Source organism: Lycium ferocissimum, chromosome 12 (genome assembly GCF_029784015.1).
Source record: "Lycium ferocissimum isolate CSIRO_LF1 chromosome 12, AGI_CSIRO_Lferr_CH_V1, whole genome shotgun sequence".
Classification (NCBI taxonomy): Eukaryota; Viridiplantae; Streptophyta; class Magnoliopsida; order Solanales; family Solanaceae; genus Lycium; species Lycium ferocissimum.
Window position 1 is genome coordinate 61,694,313 of NC_081353.1, and position 18,728 is coordinate 61,713,040.

The window sequence follows — 18,728 nt, forward strand, 5'->3', positions numbered from 1 at the left end:
CTAGGTAGCGTTGATTAAAGAGAGATACTATTGTTAGGTACATGATGATGGAACAGAGAAACTAAAGGAAAATAGAAGTTCGAACTCTCACCAGCCACTTCTTTTTGACGCTGTCCCCATTGAAGTTCAATCATAGACGACTGTAAATTCATCCCCTTCGCTGTTAAAAGAAGGAACCATCTTTATATGCCTAATTTGTACCTCTCCTTGATGAAGAATTTTCTCATGTATATGTTAAGCACTCTGTTTCAATTTATTTATCTTACTTTTCTTTTTTAGTTTATTTTAAAATAAAAAAAAATCCCTTTTCTAATTTAGCAACTTTTTAATTTTATCTCACATGATATGTTTAAGATCACAAGATTAAAGACATTTTTGAACATTACACATATCTCTTTTTTATTTTTTTAAATTCCGTATCAAATCAAACTAAAACTACTATAGAGTTTCCCGAGACAAATCTATATCTATATATTATTAAAAGGAGAGGAAAAAGCCCTCTCCTTAAGCCAAGTGGCATTACCACAGAAAGACAAGTGGCATTATTAAGACAAAACAAACTACCTTTCTAACTAATAAAACTTCTTAATTTTAAATAACTTTTGAACTTGAATTAAAACTTCTGAAAAAAATCACATAACCGTGCATATAGTCAGGTGCGGAGCTAGGTAGGCTCCAGGGGTTCATCCGAACCCCCTCGGTGAAAAATTACACTACATATACAAGATTAGAATTATTTTTTTATATACATATAGTAGATGTTGAACCCCCTTGGCTCCTTCGTATGTTTATTTCTTCATATTTTTGAACCCCCTAGGTGAAAATCCTGGCTCCACCACTGCATATAGTGCCAAAGCCTTCTGAAAATCTCCAACCATGTTTTGATTAGTTATAAGGATTAGGCCTCATTTGTTTGCACTTAATGTGGGTCTGAATCTGAATGGTTAAGATTTCAGCCCATTAAGTGCATTTGTTTTTTTTTTAAAATAATCTCTTAATAGGTCTAGTAACGTCTGATTCGGTCAGATGTATGGAAGAGTCTGAACACTATTCAGACTCTTTTTAAAGCCCTATTTTATTTTCCTAAAAATCTCTAACGCCGTTTTTTTCTGCCTATTTACGCTTGAAGCCTCTCTCTTTCTCTAATAGCTCGGCTCTATCTCTCTTTCTCCTGTTTCTTCAAGTAACAGTCGGCTGAAATTCTTTGCTCTATTGGTAAGATTTCTTTGTTTATTTGTTACACCTCGAAAAATTTTCCGTTGATGCACAGTGAATAGACTAACGAAGAGTACGAAGTATACGGTGTTTCAATAAGTAAAGAATGACATTTGATGACCTTAAGTAAGATTTCAAAGACGTTCGAGGTTAGACGAGAAAGGTTGCCAAGAGAAGGCAAGGCATATGATGTGTAACGGAAAGGATTTACGAGTAACAAGTTAATGATGATTTAATGAGGCTTTGGAGAAGAGTTATAACGTCCCTTAGATTGTTAATGAGGTGATAAACAAGTGTCAAGAAGGTTCCATAAGGATTGGAGATTAAACGAGTCGATGAGAACGAGTTCGGATTGACTGGGCATTATACGGCCAAACATCGTCGTATAAAACATACGGACCGTATGTTTAGCCGTACTTCCAGCCCGATTGAGACCCTCTCCGGACCAAATCTACGACCGGACATACGGTCGGTATAAATTATACGGACCGTATGTTGGTCCGTAGAAGCTTGGTCGGGGCCGAATTGTGTTATTAATAAGGATCCAAGTCTTATTTCATTTCATTTCCATTTCACTCCACCTCTCTCTAAAACATCTCTCTACACTTCTTCCACAAGGATTCAAGAAATATTAGTGTTCAACTTCATCAAACCAAGTGAATCAAGTATAAGAAACCCATTAAAGTTCATCCAAGGCAAGAATCCAAGTGAAGGTGAAACTAGGGTTTTGCTCAAGTGAAGTGTTTGCACCCAAGGTTCATTCCTACACCATCTAAGATAAGTTTTATGACATTTCCATGTTGTTTAAGGTATTTGAAAGTTGAAACACTTGGATTATATAAGGAATTAGGAAATGGGTCATGAAGGTGGAATAGTGTCACTTTTGAGTAAATGTTTGGATTGAGTTGTGATTCTTGATACATTATGATTATAATCATGTTATAAATGATATTGAGAACATGGAATAGACATTGTATATGAATGAACGTAATTGTGTGATATGACCATGAATATGGATGATTTGAGTGAATATAGAAGCAAGGATAATGTAGGTGAATAAAGGCTATTGTGATGATATTGTGAATGTTATTATTGATGTTTGGGAGTTGATATATGATATGGAGGAAGTTGTATAAATAAAGGAGATGCTGTCCAATTTCCTCTAGCTTTAGTCAAAGTATGCTAAGCTATCGATTCTCTAATATTAGTATGTACTCTAATGAAGGTAGAAACGTGAGCATTGAAGAAGAGCGTGCAAGTGATAGAATAGTTGAACGAAGAGGTATGTAAGGCTAACCTTCTTTCATAAGGCATGGTTCTTTGGCCAAATATCTATCCTTACATGAGCCTACGATATTCTCCAATGATCCTATCTCTAAAAGCTACTAAGCTTATGATTCTCGACATGATACGATTGTACTAAGTTCCTTATATGACGAGTAATACTTTAAGGATAGATGTAATGAACGACGTTAGTAATAATGCTAAAGATGCTTATATGTATATGTGCCTAAGTATGGCTATTATGAAACCCCAAGCTTATATGACCGGGTAGAATATAGTGAATATGTATATATATATATATATAAATGTGATGCGCGCTCGCCGCTAACGGTTGGGTACGGATAACCACGAGCCTTGGTAGGGCTGTATGTATGACACTGAGCCTTGGTAGGGCCAGGTACGTGAAACACCGAACCTTCGTGGTCGGGTATGCTATATAAATGCTATGTATATGACATCAATATGAGTACGAATATGCTAAGTATATGTAAATGCTATGTAAAGGCTGTGTATATGCAATGTATATGAGATGTAAATGATATGAATATGAGTATGAATGGAAATATGACTACGAATACGAAAACGGATATATAAACGAGTATGGATACGAATACGGATATGGATATGGATGTATGTACACGGATACGCAATCGAAATGGAATGTCCCTATAAAGAGCAAGTAAGTGCTATATATAATGATGATACTATTATCTCTCATCTTATCTTTGTTTCACATGTTGTCTATTACGCTTTTATACTGATGTTGATCATGCTTTACATTACTCAGTACATTCTTCGTACTGACATCCTTTTGTTTGTGGACTTCGCGTCATGCCGCGAGGTGGCCGGGGAGACGAACTTGATCCATAGCTATATTTCTCGGGGACACATGGCCGGATCTCCATCTCATTCGGAGCTCTGCCTTTTGGTATAGATTCTTTTGTGTACATATTTATGGGCACGGCGGGGTCCTGTCCCGCCTATATGACATGACATATTCTTCTTAGAGGCTCGTAGACATGTGTATATGGTTAGATGTGTTTGGCCTTGTTGGCCTATAATTTGGGATGTTATTTTGTTAAGTCTCGTCGGCTTATGTACATTTATTTGGGCATAGTCGTTAATGATGATATAGATGTGTTGTTGCCCAATGGGATTAATATGGATGATGAATGAAAGTATGATTTAACTATGTGGCTCACCTAGATGTGACGTGAAAGTACGTTAAGAGGTGCCCCGGTGGGTTAGCACCGGGTGCCCGTCGCGGCCCTCCGGTTGGGTCGTGACATTATTAAATTGTATATTCACAATATTCTTGGCATTTGTTTTTTGGTAAAGTACGTACACATTTTATTTAATAACATTAAGCAGATGTGAAGATTACAGAAGAGAGAAAGCAAAAATAAGATCATCGTTAGTTTAAATACAAAAAAAAAAAAAAGACTATTAATATGGAGCTATCAAAATCTAAAAATGGGTCAATTCTAATTGTTACATGGGTTAGCTTCTGGGCCAACAGGACAAGTTAACTAAACATTTTTGCCTTCAGAGAGTGCCTTGAAGTTGACATTCCATCGAAACATCTACGATTTAGTTCGTATTTGTTGTTGGTTCTATTATTTTCTTGTGAAATTATTGGGTTTTATTTTACTGTCCCAAAGATTTTATGGGTACTATAGGACTTTGTTGAATTCGGATTTTGAATATCAACTGATAATCTGGATAAACTCTTAGCTTGTTTGATTTTCAAGCAAAGGTTTTTGCACTCAAAATTGCTATAGTTTCTTTTGTCCTTTTTGCATTGTTAGTTAGCTCCAAGGTGTATAGTTAACTAAGTTGCTCGGACTCTCCAAAATTGTTGTCGCACCTATGTTGGATTCTTCAAAAAATGCACTACTTTTGAAAGATCCGACACGCACCCGTCGACATTTTTGAAGAGTCCGAAAAACATAGATAAATGTTGTTGGTGTTTCTTGAATTTGTTGTTTGAGACATAAAGGAGAAACTTGATGCTGTTGATTTATTCCATGAAATCTGATTATTCATGTGTAGTAATATGGTCATTATGTTAAGGGTGATGTAGCATAGCATGTATGATTGAGGTTCACAATGTGCCATCACTATGGAATACACTCCATAGCGGAATTGGCATTGGAGTTCTTTTCTTTTACTGTAGGAAGCATCCCAACTCATGTAAATATCTGTCTTCTGGTTGTCAAAATTTGAACAACGTAGATTTATTAGGTGACCAGTTAGAAGTTAGATTTATTTTTTGGTAAATGATGTATATGTATTCATGGTTCAATTATATGTTGTATAATAATATTTTTTGTCACTAGCTATGTCCCAATATTTGCAAGTTCCCCACCATAAACTGTGGTTAAATATCAAATCTTTATCATAACTTGCATCAGTGTCAGATAAAACTTGATCAAGCAGAACCAGTTTTAAGTATATGTTGTACTGCCTCTTGTGAAAATATGAAAGCACATGCCTTATACCGTGTGAAAATGTGTGTGGATTGAACCATGCAATCAACAGAGAGTCAAAGATTAACTAATTTTATTGCTTCTTGAACCTTTGGGTCATTAGATTAAGTACACACCTTTTTAGATTATTAAATGTTTGATCCTACTTTAGTTCAATTTCCAAGCTAAGCTACCGACTAGGCTTCAGTCTGAAAGCTCTACTGCAGTTACTTTCCCAGTTAACATGTGCATCAATTGCTGATCCACTACAACAATTTTGACCTTTTTAGTGAAGGGACATTAACCTGATCGTTATAAATGTATTTAAAGTGACTAGATCTTTTTGGGATCGTTATCGAATGTTATCGAACGTTCTTATGGAGTCCTGAAAGCAAGATTTCCTATATTGGACAAGATGGCTCCATATCCTATTAATATCTAAAGAGATGTTGTTATGGATGCTTTGCAGTTAATAATTTTATCAAGAAGGAGCGCATCAATGATGACTTATTTAGTCAATTTGATACGCCTCAAATAATTTTTGATGAAGAAGGACAACAAGAAGAAGCATTGGATGAAACAAATGGACCTAGTTGGACAGCTGAAGATTCTCAGATAATGACCGATATGCGGGAGCAACTTGCACTCCAACTAATGCAAAGAAGATGAAATACTTGAGAGTTCCATATTTAAGTTATTTGAACTTTTTTCCTCCAGTGTTGGAATGTTAAAATTTGATGATTCTTAGTTAGTTATTCAAATACTCTAATATTTATGCTTTTAAATCATAACTATATTTGAGATATTATTTTGCTTTGTTGAATAAGTTTGATTAATAGATTAATTTATGTTGAATTTAAATTTTATGATAACATTTTATTACAACATTCTTTTTTATCGCTATATCATTTTGTAATAATTCAGATAGTTCAATAATTGTATCAAACACAAAATATTCATTTATGTTTTTAAATACTTTAATTTATCTCTCAAATAATAATGTTGTTGTTTAAGTTAATATTGTATCTAATATTTTCTTGGTATGACTTTTAATTACTATTTTATTTGGGTTATCTATTTATTATGTTTAAATATTGATATATTACACACATTTAGATGATGAAAAACAAATAGTCTTAATTATTCAGTGTTCAGATCTACAGACTACATCTTAATATTCAGATGTGTATTCAGATTCAGACATCTTAATCTTAAAAAAAAAAAAAAAAAAACAAAATTTATAACTGCACTAAAATTCATCTTTAGGAACTGGTGCATTGCTTACTTCTTTCTCTGTGGAGAAACTACAAATTTATAACTGCACTTGCGGCAGGTAATAATATCATATCCTCCAACTCTGGTTTGAATAACTTTCACAGTTCAATTCTCTTGCTATTATTCAATCAACCAGCTCCTTCGTCACACAACGTCTCATCTACAAAGGTCATAATACTTTGTCAGGAAAAGGATTTTGGTTTCTTTCTTTAGATTTACAGTATTAGGCAGTTATTCTATTTGTATATCTTATTTATGTTGTCTCTTATTCTATGTCAATGCACAACTCTCATGCAACAAAGAAAAACCCATGATTCAACGGCTTTAAAGGACATTTATCCGAAAACACATTTCTTCATTTTTATCAATTTTTTGTGCATGGAACGGTAGTCTGTGATTCAGCTGAAATAATAACTCCTAATCTGCCATCTCTACTCCAAAGCAATATCACTATTTGGTACAATTTTGCTGTGTTTGCTCCCTAGGCCATGAGAGGGACCTCGTGATTCGTTCTGAAAAAAAGTTCTGTTTTCATACTTTATGTTGTGGGCTTGTGGCCACATTTTCTCTTGAAGACCACTAAAGGATGATATATGGTGTGCTCGGGGTTAGACGACGTAGATAGTTAGCAATCACCTTTAAAAAAAGTATCCTAGCACTGCATTTATAAAAGTTATTCATTTATTTCGAAATTTATGAAATGACCCCTGCATCTATTTACCTTCTCATCTATTTTGGTTTTTGTTTTTTTTTTTTAATTGGGGAAGGGGGGATATACTTTAGAACGTAATATTGTTTTTTAATTGGAGATCTCTTGGAGAATGTACATGATCAAAGCTTTAGCTGCTAAGTTACAAGTAACTAACTGTGAACATGGTGACAAGATATACATTTTAATGTTTTACGTGACTTGGATCCATAAGCTTTGATACTTCGAGGCTGCTAAACCAATTTTCTATTTGATGAGCTTCTTAGTCCATCTATCCCTTTTTTTTAATTAGTAGCTAACAAAAATTAACAGAGGAACTTTTTACTCTTGAGCTTAAGGCGACAGTTTTGAACTTTCATGATTGTATATAAATAGTATGGTAAGCCTGGGGTTTCCTTTCAAGGTGAATTCTAACCAATCCGATAAAACTGTACTAATAATTTATTTTTTCCATTGTTTTCATTAAGAGCCTCTATTTTAATACATAGGTAAGACTTTCATTTTTCAGTTCTTGAGCTTGGATATGGAGCATCTAAAGTGCTTGCTACCTCAAACGACTCACTGTTTGGAATGTGATGATTCATATATGGTATCCAATTATCCGTATCTTCCCTCTGCTTCACATGCATATTTTCTGTTTTTGGGCTTTTTGTGTACAATTGTTAATTTTTTTTTTTCCAACAGAGAATTGTGAATTGGCTTGCTGCTAGCTAGGAAAGAAAAAGAATAAACCATTTGAGAGAAAGCTCTTCAACGCTCAATGAATCTTGCATAGATAGAATTGTCCTCCTTAACTCAAGTTAACATTAAGAAGGTCAGTTTATTTATCTTAGTTACAGACAAATACACAGATTTCCATTTTTACTTATCTTTGATCTTGATGTATGGTCCATAAACACTCTTCCTCCAATAAGAGTTATTCCTTGCCTTGACACTTCGGGAGCTCTCATACATGTTTAGGAATGAGAGACGTTTAACCTGCACTAATACAACTTTCTTTAGAGAATTGAATTTTTTTTCGTGTATTACATCGCGATCTTAAAATTGGCGTATTGTCATGTGCCTATCAATTACTTTAGGGTATGATCAGTAATTATTTATAAGAAAATTATGTTGATAAGACGCTTCAAAGGATATATGTACTGAAAGTTTGTCCCCTTTAGATTTTATTCTTCTTTATTGTTTAAATTATTTCATAGTGTCTGCAGCTGCTTCATCACATTTAAGTCCATCAAACTATAATAACTAAGCAAGCTGCCACATCAAAGAAACATTCTCCATTGGATGTCATACAAATAGATTGAGTTGCATATATAGAAGAGATTAAAGCAAGCATGTTAGTATGTAATAAGACTGATCCAAAAAAAATTAGAATATAAAATCTGTAATATGTCACACATGGTTCATATAAAATCTGTTCACAGTTGGATCAGTCTTATTACATACTAACATTTTCAAAGTGTTAAGTTGCTTCTTGCTCATGTATGTTTAATTTGTTTTACGTATTTAAACATAGAGAGGGAATCTTAGATTTTTCTCTTTATAAATGGTGAAGTTTTTCTCTGTTTTTTACTCTTTGACCTCTAACTTTTCCTTACTTGCACCTTGATGCAGATCTATCTATCAACTGCTCCTACTCAAACCGAGATTAAAGCAGGTAGAATCATCCAAAGAGTCACTAAAATTCTATAGTTGAATTTACATATTTTCTACTTCTTCGGCTTGACTTTGTCCCCTTTAGTTGCATTTTCAAAAATGATAACTAAGCCAATATTTTTCCCACATACTAATAATTACATGAACATTACGGCTCTCCATTAACACATTGGCATTTATCCTTGAAGGTGATACGAATATGGCCAAGCAACAGTTTTTGAGCCGACAACGGCATCAATACGCACGTTTATCTAAAATTGAATCCTCTTAATATGTAAGCAAAAAGTAGTCGATCTACTGAAGCAGTAGCAACTACATATACCATAGAAAATGTTAGTATGTAATAAGACTGATCCAAAAAAATGAGAATATAAAATCTGCAATATGTCACAAATGGTTCATATACGTCCGTTACTATTATTTCTCTCCAATCTTTTTTCTTTGAAATGATCCGCTCATCGCCGGGTACGTATACTAATATGGAATTAAAATAGCTACTACATAAGGCTTTCTAGTGTACAAACTGGGTTAATAATTGACGTAAAATGTCGTTCGGCCAAAAAATATATCAATCGTTGGCCAACAAATTCTAAATCACAATTTGTAGCCAGAAAAATAACATATGCTGACGAATAAAATTAGATATGTGCCGCCCTTACCTTCCTAGCCGCCAAGACCGTAAAACAATTGCAGTTGTTCCTTTTCTTTCCAACTTGTCTCCTTCGTCACAACTCCACCTCTCCTTTATCCTTTACCATTTTTCTAAATGAGACACAAATATAAAATACGTACTGTGAAGTTTATACATTTTATACACTTTACAGTATATATACAACTTTTAGACATTATACAAATAGTCTATACACTCATGATATACAAACGCATTCAGAATGCACTAAGGACACACTGTCAAACTCAGAAAATAATGTGTACTCACTCCGTCCCAATTTAAGTGTCTTATTTTCTTTTTTGGTCTTTCCCAAAAAAAGTGCATCTTTCTATATATATTAAGTTGACAATTCAGGCACCACATATGACAAGTTTAAAACCACAAAATTCAAAAAGGACATTTTAATACATTACACATAATATCGTTAATTTAAAACCACAAGATTAAAAAGTCTCCATATATTTCTTAAACTCTAGTCCAGTCAAACTAAGACATTTAAATTGAGACGGCGAGAATATAAAACTTTTATAAACAGTGTAATGGTGAACATACACTTCTTATACACTAGATAGCAGTAATTATACAATTTTTAGTCCAAATTATAATTTTGCACAATGTGTATCCATCAGGTATAAACTGTGTATATATTATGTATAGACATTATATAGTGTATATATACACATAGTATATACGTCCTCACATAAAAAACTCTCTTCATCAAGTCTTTCACTGCGCATCCAGCACAGCTTCGCCAAGACCAACATTAATGTCATCTTCACTTCTTCCCAACAAATATATATACAAATTTTACGTGGTTCACCATAAAATGCACTTAAGATCTGAAGAAGTGAAAATATGCATCGTCAATCATACAAAAACGAAAATTAATAGCAAAATATTTTCTACATTTTAGCCAAAAAAAAAAAAGGAAGGAACAAAGAAGCACAAAAGATAGATGAAAAGAGGAGCGGCAGAAACGGTGTTGAGTTATAGAGAGAACGAAAAAAAAATTAAGAGAGATGCAAAAGGTTTTCTTTAGTAAATGAAATGGTGAGAAAAGAAAAGATTAGTTTTGAGAAAAGAAATAGACAGAGAAGAAAGGTGTAGCCGTGTAGGCTTTGAAAAAAGAGATTACACGAGTCTGTAACTTGTTCAATGGATGGAACAAGAATTAATGAATTTTATCCGATGATATTTGACTAGATATTGTTATTAAATTACTCATAGGTTTCAAATCGAGTAGTTTGTGGAGTCCGGAATCAAAATGACCCAAAAAAAAACCTTTTGAATCAAAATATCCCAACAAAAAAAAAGAAAAAAAAAAAGATGACATAACTACCTTTAACACAGTAATTTACTGTGCTAAAATAGTTAACTGTAACGACGACGTTAACTCCTTTAGCGCAGTAATTTACTGCCCTAAAGGGCCGCCTTTTTTTTCCCCCTCTTTTGGTTGACTTCTCTTTCTTTATACCTTTTTAACGTGCTTTAGCCATAGATTAATCATGCTTCGGGACCCCGAAACTTCAATATTTTATATAGAACCCTACTTATTTTTGTGCGATTAATAAGGCAGACTCAATACATCAAGGATAAGCAAAATTTCGGATTGCCGTTTTAATGGCTGAAAGGTGCTCGAACTCCATTTTTGTTTGAAGACTTGATGTCATTAGTTTTAAGTTCTTTATGTTTTAGGGTTTAGATTTAAGTGTGCTATTTTTTAGTCAAAATTGCAGCATTCATACCAATCTCAAAATAATTAAATTGCATCATTCATAACAATATGAAAATACTTAAACTTGTTCATTAATAACAAACCCAAACTTTTTAAAATACAATCATCAAAGAAAGAAAAAAACTTAAAAAACATTCATCAATTCATGCCCTTGAGTTGATCTTTCGCTGCCACCGCGAGATGTGCCACCACCACTAGATCTGCCACTACCACGAAAGTTTCCTCCACCACGAGAGGTACTTTTACCGCGAGATGTAGTTTGACCACCATGCCGTAAGGGACACTTGCACTTATCATGACCAACATAATTGCAAAATGAGCATTTTCGAGTGAATCTCCCTGGTGGAACATCCATTTCATTAGGAATAGGGGAGTATGCTTTCTTTTTGAATTTACGGATAAATACTTTATTTGCAACCATGGAAAATGGATCCAGTGGCCAATAACTCTCACTACCAAGTGGGTAGAACCTTCCAGCATACGTTTTTGCATAATTTTTAACTGTATATTCCTCAGCCATGTACGTGGAGGCGTTCTTTCCAATTGTGATAAAACACTTGAAGGCATGAGAACATGGCATGTGATATGATTGCCACTTGCCACATGTGCATGTTCTTGGAATCTCACAAATTCTGTGGACGTTACCTCCTTTACCTTGGTGCACACTTGTTGTGAGTTCAAATATGCGCTCTGCATAGTTGTACTCTATCCGGTCGTGTTGTTGAGCCTTAAATTTGTGATACTCGAACACTTTTGACGGTTTTGGCATCCATCTTAGACCGTCTGCCGCAAGTGCTTTAGACTCTTTTGATCTATTGACGAACCGCTCCACAACTTGCTTAAAAGTCATTCTCATATTGCGGTGACGGGTAGTCCCCGTGCAGATTTCAACAAGCCGTTGAATGACTCAGAGCTGTTTGTTGTCAGCATCCCCCATCCCCCATCGCCTACCTTCATCCTGGTGTAATGTCCATTTGTCTTTATCAATTACATTCAACTAGTGGAAGGATTCCTCATCCGCCCGCCTAATAATCTCCATCTGCAGGTGAAACTTCTTCTCCTGATGCTCAGTTTTAACCGCCCACATCCAATTGCAAAGTCTTTGGACTTCGATATGCCTTTTGGAAGTTTGCCTTTAAACGCCTTAAACAATAACCATGGTAGGCAAAGGGCGACTGCCACCCATGCAAATTAAACATATTGTGCAATATGCCAACATTTCCGTCTGATATAACACATATGCCCATGAGATCCTTAATAACGTGTTGCCTCAAGTAGTCCAAAAATATACCCTACGTACTAATGCTCTCATTAGCTGCAATTGCAAAAGCTAGAAGGAATATAGCTCCATTTGCATCCATTCCAACTGCAATTAGCGACTTTATGTTGTATACCCGTACGTGTGTGTTCCATCTATTGATATTACGGAGTGCCGACAATGAGCAAAACCATCAATGCATGGTTTGAATGCCCAAAACACAAACTCAAAAATATTACCAGGCACACCAGGCTTCGATTTGAGCTTCCATTCAATAACAATACCAGGATTGAAGTGTTGTAGAGCCTCCATGTATCTCGGAAACTTTTTAAAAGAGCCCTCCCAATTGTCGTACACTATCTCATGTGCACACCTACGCCCAAGATACGCCTTCCGCCTACTAACGGTTTTGCGATATACTTTCAGGAGTTGTAATATAATCTTTAATAGGGTACCTGGATAAGTTGAAATATCAGCATATAGCAACGAGGAACATCGTATTAACATCAAAATTTTAAAAAAACCTTAGGCGAAGGGGATACCTTGGGCTTTTTCCAATGTCGCCAACTAACACACGAGCAATCATATTGGTATCTAGATTGCAATGATCATCTGGGAGGTCACCCATATTACAAGTGTGCTTTGTGTAGAACTTTAAAATAGTCCATATCTTTTCAGCAGTCTCCTTACCACGGAGCATCCAGTCGCAACCTTGATATTTTCGCTTGTAGACCAATCGCCAAAGTTTTCGTATGAACTCCTTCATCCCCTGGATGCAATAAATCTTAACATCCCTTTACAATAATTTTTTCGAGTTGAAAATCATGCCTTTTTCAATACGAACCTTTTATTTTACAAGATCCACTGGCTCTTTCCACAAACTTCGCCGAATATGATCATCATCCCTAGTAAAGACAAAGGCATCTGGGCGATCTTGAAGATGATCAAGATAGGGGATCTCAACGGAATGCCACTGAACCGGGGTTGACCTTGCTGTTGAAATTAGCTTTGTGGCTGAACCGGGGTTGACTCTTGTTGTTCAAATGGGTCTTTGCGAATTCGGTTCTTCCTAGTGTGCAGGACTATTCATCATATCTTGTAACAATTCTACTTGATGTTGAGGATTCGTTCCAACCTCAACCTCATCCTCACTTTCTTCATCTTCACTTTCCTCCGCATTAGGTATTTCCTCACTATCACTCGATGATGTCACTATATATCGGATAATCCAGGCCATCCATAGCAGGTCTTTGCCTATAATTTGGTGCAACCACTACATTCTCCCTACATAAGAAAATAGAGTATTTTAAATACTCCATATCAAATAATACTATTGATGTTAAAAAAAATAGACGTACCGATAGTAATCAACTGCACCGAAACTTGAGGAAGGACAATCGTTTTGAGTAGTTGGATAGGTAGGCTGAGGATGTTCCAACCCGATTCATCCATCCCGATTGAGAGGACTGTCCGACATGATCCATATAAGGTGTATAACCCCTAAAAAATATAATCAACATCATTAGTAACATTCAAGTAATAAATATATGCCACTACACATAATAATAATAATAATAATAATGTAAATAATGAATATTTACCACTGCCCATCAAATTGCTGACTTAAACTTTACAGAGGCATTTGACTCGTCAAAATGCCTTCATAAGTACTCATGTCATGGTAATTGTGTTCATAAGTAGGTTCCGCTTGAGTGACGTCGGCCTGAATTCTAGACGGGGCTTCCCGACGAGGTCTATTTTGGACTTCCCAAGGAGCTGTAGCCATGAATGCAAGTTGATTAACGGGGACCTTCTCTACGAACTTTTCAAGAACGTTTAAAGTTATGCATTCCCTATAATCATAAGGCGCCTTCAAATAATCCGTCAAAGAAACATCGTCTTGAATGTACCATTGTCCATAACTAGTTACACCATGCGGCGTAAATGATATTGGATATCTTCCAATTATATTTAAATCAAAATCACTCCTACTAACTTGTAGTCTATTAGACAAGGCTTGGAATAGTTTTGAGAATTTTAAGTTAAGTGGAAACTTAAAATGGTATTTTGGAGGAGAATCATAACGCAAATTATTTTTCTCGAATATAATTTCTCCGTCCCAGAATAAAGAAGCCCTAATTTTTGGATCATTTTCCATTTTTTTACTAATTGAGGAGCACAAAATGTAAAAATTGGATGAAACTTAGAAATTGTTTTTTTTTTCTTTCATACAAAATCAATATTAATAAGGTTTGAATGCGTTTGAATATTCAACCAACGCATGAATGCAATTAGTGTGTCTTGCAGTGTTACGTCAAGTCAAATTAAGTACGAAGTGTTGCATAACGCATGAATTAACCGCGTTATGTCAGTGTATGCCAGAATAACGCAATAAATTACTCGTTATGTCAGAATAACGCAGCAATTTAATGCGCTATATGACTGCGCTGTGTTGTCACCCTCAGTTGTCATACAGAAAAATGTCATAATTCGAATCCAAAATTTGCGTTTCATGCTTAGCAAGTGTTATATAATGTAATTTGACGAATAATTACCAACCACACAAAATTGAGTTACTATGTCATTGTTTAACCAATTTGGAGTTATTAATCGTGTTATATCGTTCTCTCCAGGAGACATATTCGACGCAATGGGTAGGACATGGGAATTGAGTGAAGATTTTGACCCGAACGAGAGATACAAACAACGTTACAACAATATGATGACAGATGAGTGAAATTGGTGTGTTAGGGAGGCTGCAGCACTGGAACAAAACTTGAGGTCACTAAGACTTAAACGCCCAAAAAGACGTGCTATGTTAATGCCTCGTGGCACTCCACAAGAGTTGAATTTTGCTCTTAACTGTTTTCGCGAAGAGAACAATCAGATGAAAATACATTGCCTCAGGGTAGAATATGGTCAGCATAGTTACGTCAGATTCAGATCCAAGTGGGATTCGGACTGTGAGATGTCCGATGAAGATGATTCCCCATGATATTATTAATAGTTGTACTGTATTAAATAAAGTTGGTGGGGTCATAGTCATGATCCCACAACATATTGAGTTTGATTCCTATATAAAGAGCCTTTTGCTACTTATTATCTACTTAAAATTCAATACCTTTTGCTACTTAGTATCTATTTAAAATTCAATGCCGAATAGTAGAAATATAAATTGGTCGATATTTTTTCCACAGGATTCGAATAGCATTGGTGATGACAACTCAAATCAAAGTAACTATTCCAATGATTCCTCAACCGATAACAGTGAATTTGTGCTAGACAATTTCAAGCCCCACCTTTTAATAGAGCGTAATGACAATTTTCGCGAGCTGATATATACAGATCCACGTGAATATTATTGTGGTTTACGTCGCGAATGGGCATATCGGTACGCCGAATCACAACGTCTTGTTTGTGACTTGCAAAATCTCAACGCTCAAATCACAACAAGGTACTCAATAACCATGCCTCGAGTAGGTCCAGAAACTTTTACATGCTAAAGTTGGCCGAAGAACAAGCATCATCAACCGGTAGGGAATTGACATCTTTAGAAAAAATATACTATGTCTTAAGAAACCCAAAATATTGTTCTGAGGACGATATTAAGGACTTTTATTCCGATGATGATTAAGAATATTGTGATTTTAGTTTTATGTTTAATTTATGATGATGTTGTTATTTTGAAGAATAATAGTATGTTTAGTTTTTCATCAACTCAAGGGCATGAATTGATGAATGTATTTTAAGTTTTTTCATTTTTTGATGATTGTATTTTTAATACTTTCGGTTTGTTATTAATGAATAAGTTTAATTATTTTCTTATTGTTATAATTTAAAGCTAATGACACCAAGTCTTCAAACAAAAATGGAGTTCGAGCACTTTTCAACCACTAAAATGGAAATCCGAAGTTTTGCTTATCCTTGTTGTATTAAGCCTACCTTATTAATCACACAAAAATAAGTAGGGTTCTATATAAAATATTGAAGTTTCGGGGTCCCGAAGCATGATTAATCTATGGCTAAAGTACGTTAAAATGTGTAAAGAAAGAAGAGTTAAGCAAAAAAAAAAAAAAAGGGTGGAGGGGGCGTGGGCTTTAGTGCAGTAAATTACTGCGCTAAAGGTAGTTTTGTCAACTTTTTTTTGTTGTTGGGGTATTTGGTTCAAAAGGTCTTTTTTAGGGTCATTTTAGTTCCGGACTCGTAGTTTGTGCAGGGAAGTGCCAATTTGTTTTATTGATTTCCCGGTAGCACATATCCGTTTTTCTATTATTAGCAAGATCAAGCCCGTGAAAAAGATCCTTAAAAAGGGAAGAAAAAACGTACCCTCCTCCATAATTTGCATTATTAGTGAATTCCCCCTCCTCATCGCGTATCTCTCTCTCTCGCTCGTATAGAAAGCATATATTATCAACGAGTAGGAACTTCAAAAGCTTCATTATTAAAGTTTGAAGGTTGAGGGTTTGAAATCTGAAATTCAAAAAAGCACTGTTAAATCAAAGGGATATTGTTGCAATAGCAGGAAACATCTTTGGGAAGCTAAATATGCAATTGGAGCTCGTTTAAAGAAGATTTGGTGTGGTTTAGTTTGAGTTTTAGTGGTAATGGTGTTTGTATATTTGTGTATATCTTTATGTAAATCAATGTGCATCTATATGTATATATTTGTATATCCATGCATATCCATAAAAGTTTGTATGTGATAAAAACTGATATCTATTATATATTATGCGATATTGTTTATGGAGTGAAATGGTGTATAGACTGTGAATATGAATATAGTAGTGCAGAAAGTGACTCAAAAATACTTGTGGACTGTGTTAATGAGGTGAATATAGCACCTTGGAGGATCAACAAAGAAGTTGAAGAACTGAAAGTGTGTATGCTTCAAACCGGCTTCATTTTGCAACACTGTTTTATAGAGGCTAACAAGGTAGTAGATAATTTAGCCTCTTTAAGCCATGACTCGGCCAGCAACAAATTGTATGACACTTTTGAAGAACTTCCAGCGCAAGTGAGAGGCCTACTAGTAGCCGATAGATGGGATTAAACCTGTCAACCGGGCCGGTTGAACCGGTCAAAACCGGTAACCGAACCCAGTTTAATCGGTTCCGTAACCGGACCGGTGGGACAGGTTCTAGCCTTGAGTCTCGGGGTTCAATACCGGGCCGGTTTTCAAATATTGTGCATCGGACCCGGCCGGTTAAAATCGGTAAAAAAAAAAAATTAATAAAATGGAGGCTGCCTCTTTGGACCGTTGGCCAACGGTCCATTTTGCAAAAATGACCGTTGGCAACGGCTAAAAACTGCCATTTTGGCCTCCCTTTGTTCCCCAACCCCCCCAAACTTTTTTTTATACACTTTAACCCATCCCCACCCCTATATAAATTCCTCTCCATTTTATTTTCATCCACATCAATTCACTCTTCTCTTTCTCTCAATTTCTCTCAATTATAACTACTTTGCAACAATTATCCACTTTAAATTTCTCTCAATTAAATACTATAAAGTTTTATTCTAGTTTCAATTTTATATTTTGCAATTATAAAAAAAAAATTGTTGGTGGAGTTGGTGATTTTGCAACAATCTGAAGTAGCTCCAAAGCTTTGGTGGATTTGCAATTCTAGTCGCCTTCTCTTTGGTGGAAATTAGTCCGGCAATTTGGTACCTTCGTTCCAACTTTATCTTTATTTTCCGCTATTTAATTCTAGCAATTTAATTTGTTGCAATTTATTTTCTTGTGATTTATTTACGTGTGATTTAAATTATTGCTATTTAATAATGTCGAAGAGAGTGAGACGTGGTGGCTGTAGTAGTGGTAGGGATGGGTTTATGGAGGAAACATTTGTGAACGAAATACCTAATTTAGATATTAATATTGGTGCAAATAATCTACTTTTAGATCGTGATGTAATGGAATACCATACCAGCACTTTTAATGAAATTGATGATGAAACACAAGCCCCCGAAAATCCCATACGAGATACACATCCTTCACAATCACATACACAAGACAAACCACCAAAATCTCGTAAGCCAACCTCTAGAATTTGAAAATTTATGACTAAAGATAAGGAAAGACAATTAGCTATATGTAATATATGTGGAAAAGAATTTACTTTCAAGCAACACATTAATAAGGATGGTGGAACGGGATCACTAACGAATCATATAAGAACTAAACATAAGGATGTTTGGGAGAGCGAACGGGTTCAAATGTGGGGGGTATTCAACAAACAATAGACCCACGAACCGGTAAAAGTTTTAGCTATGACAAGAAAAAAGATCATATAGAAATAGCTAAAATGGTTGCTTTTGATGCTCTTCCATTTTCCTTTCCTTCGGATTTAGATTTTGTTACTTATATTCAACGTTGTTATAATCCGTTGTTTGAGGATATTCCTAGAAGTCTTGTAGATCGGATATTATTGATTTATATAAAAATATAGATTTTATTT

General features: G+C 35.1%; 1 long non-coding RNA gene across 1 annotated transcript; it reads left to right on the forward strand.

Annotated features, from left to right (window-relative positions):
• Positions 1-808: 808 nt before the first annotated feature.
• On the forward strand, positions 809-5,828 carry LOC132040841 (uncharacterized). The gene is made up of 2 exons (XR_009410795.1): positions 809-1,215; positions 5,437-5,828. It is a non-coding gene; the product is annotated as an uncharacterized LOC132040841 (long non-coding RNA).
• Positions 5,829-18,728: the final 12,900 nt, after the last annotated feature.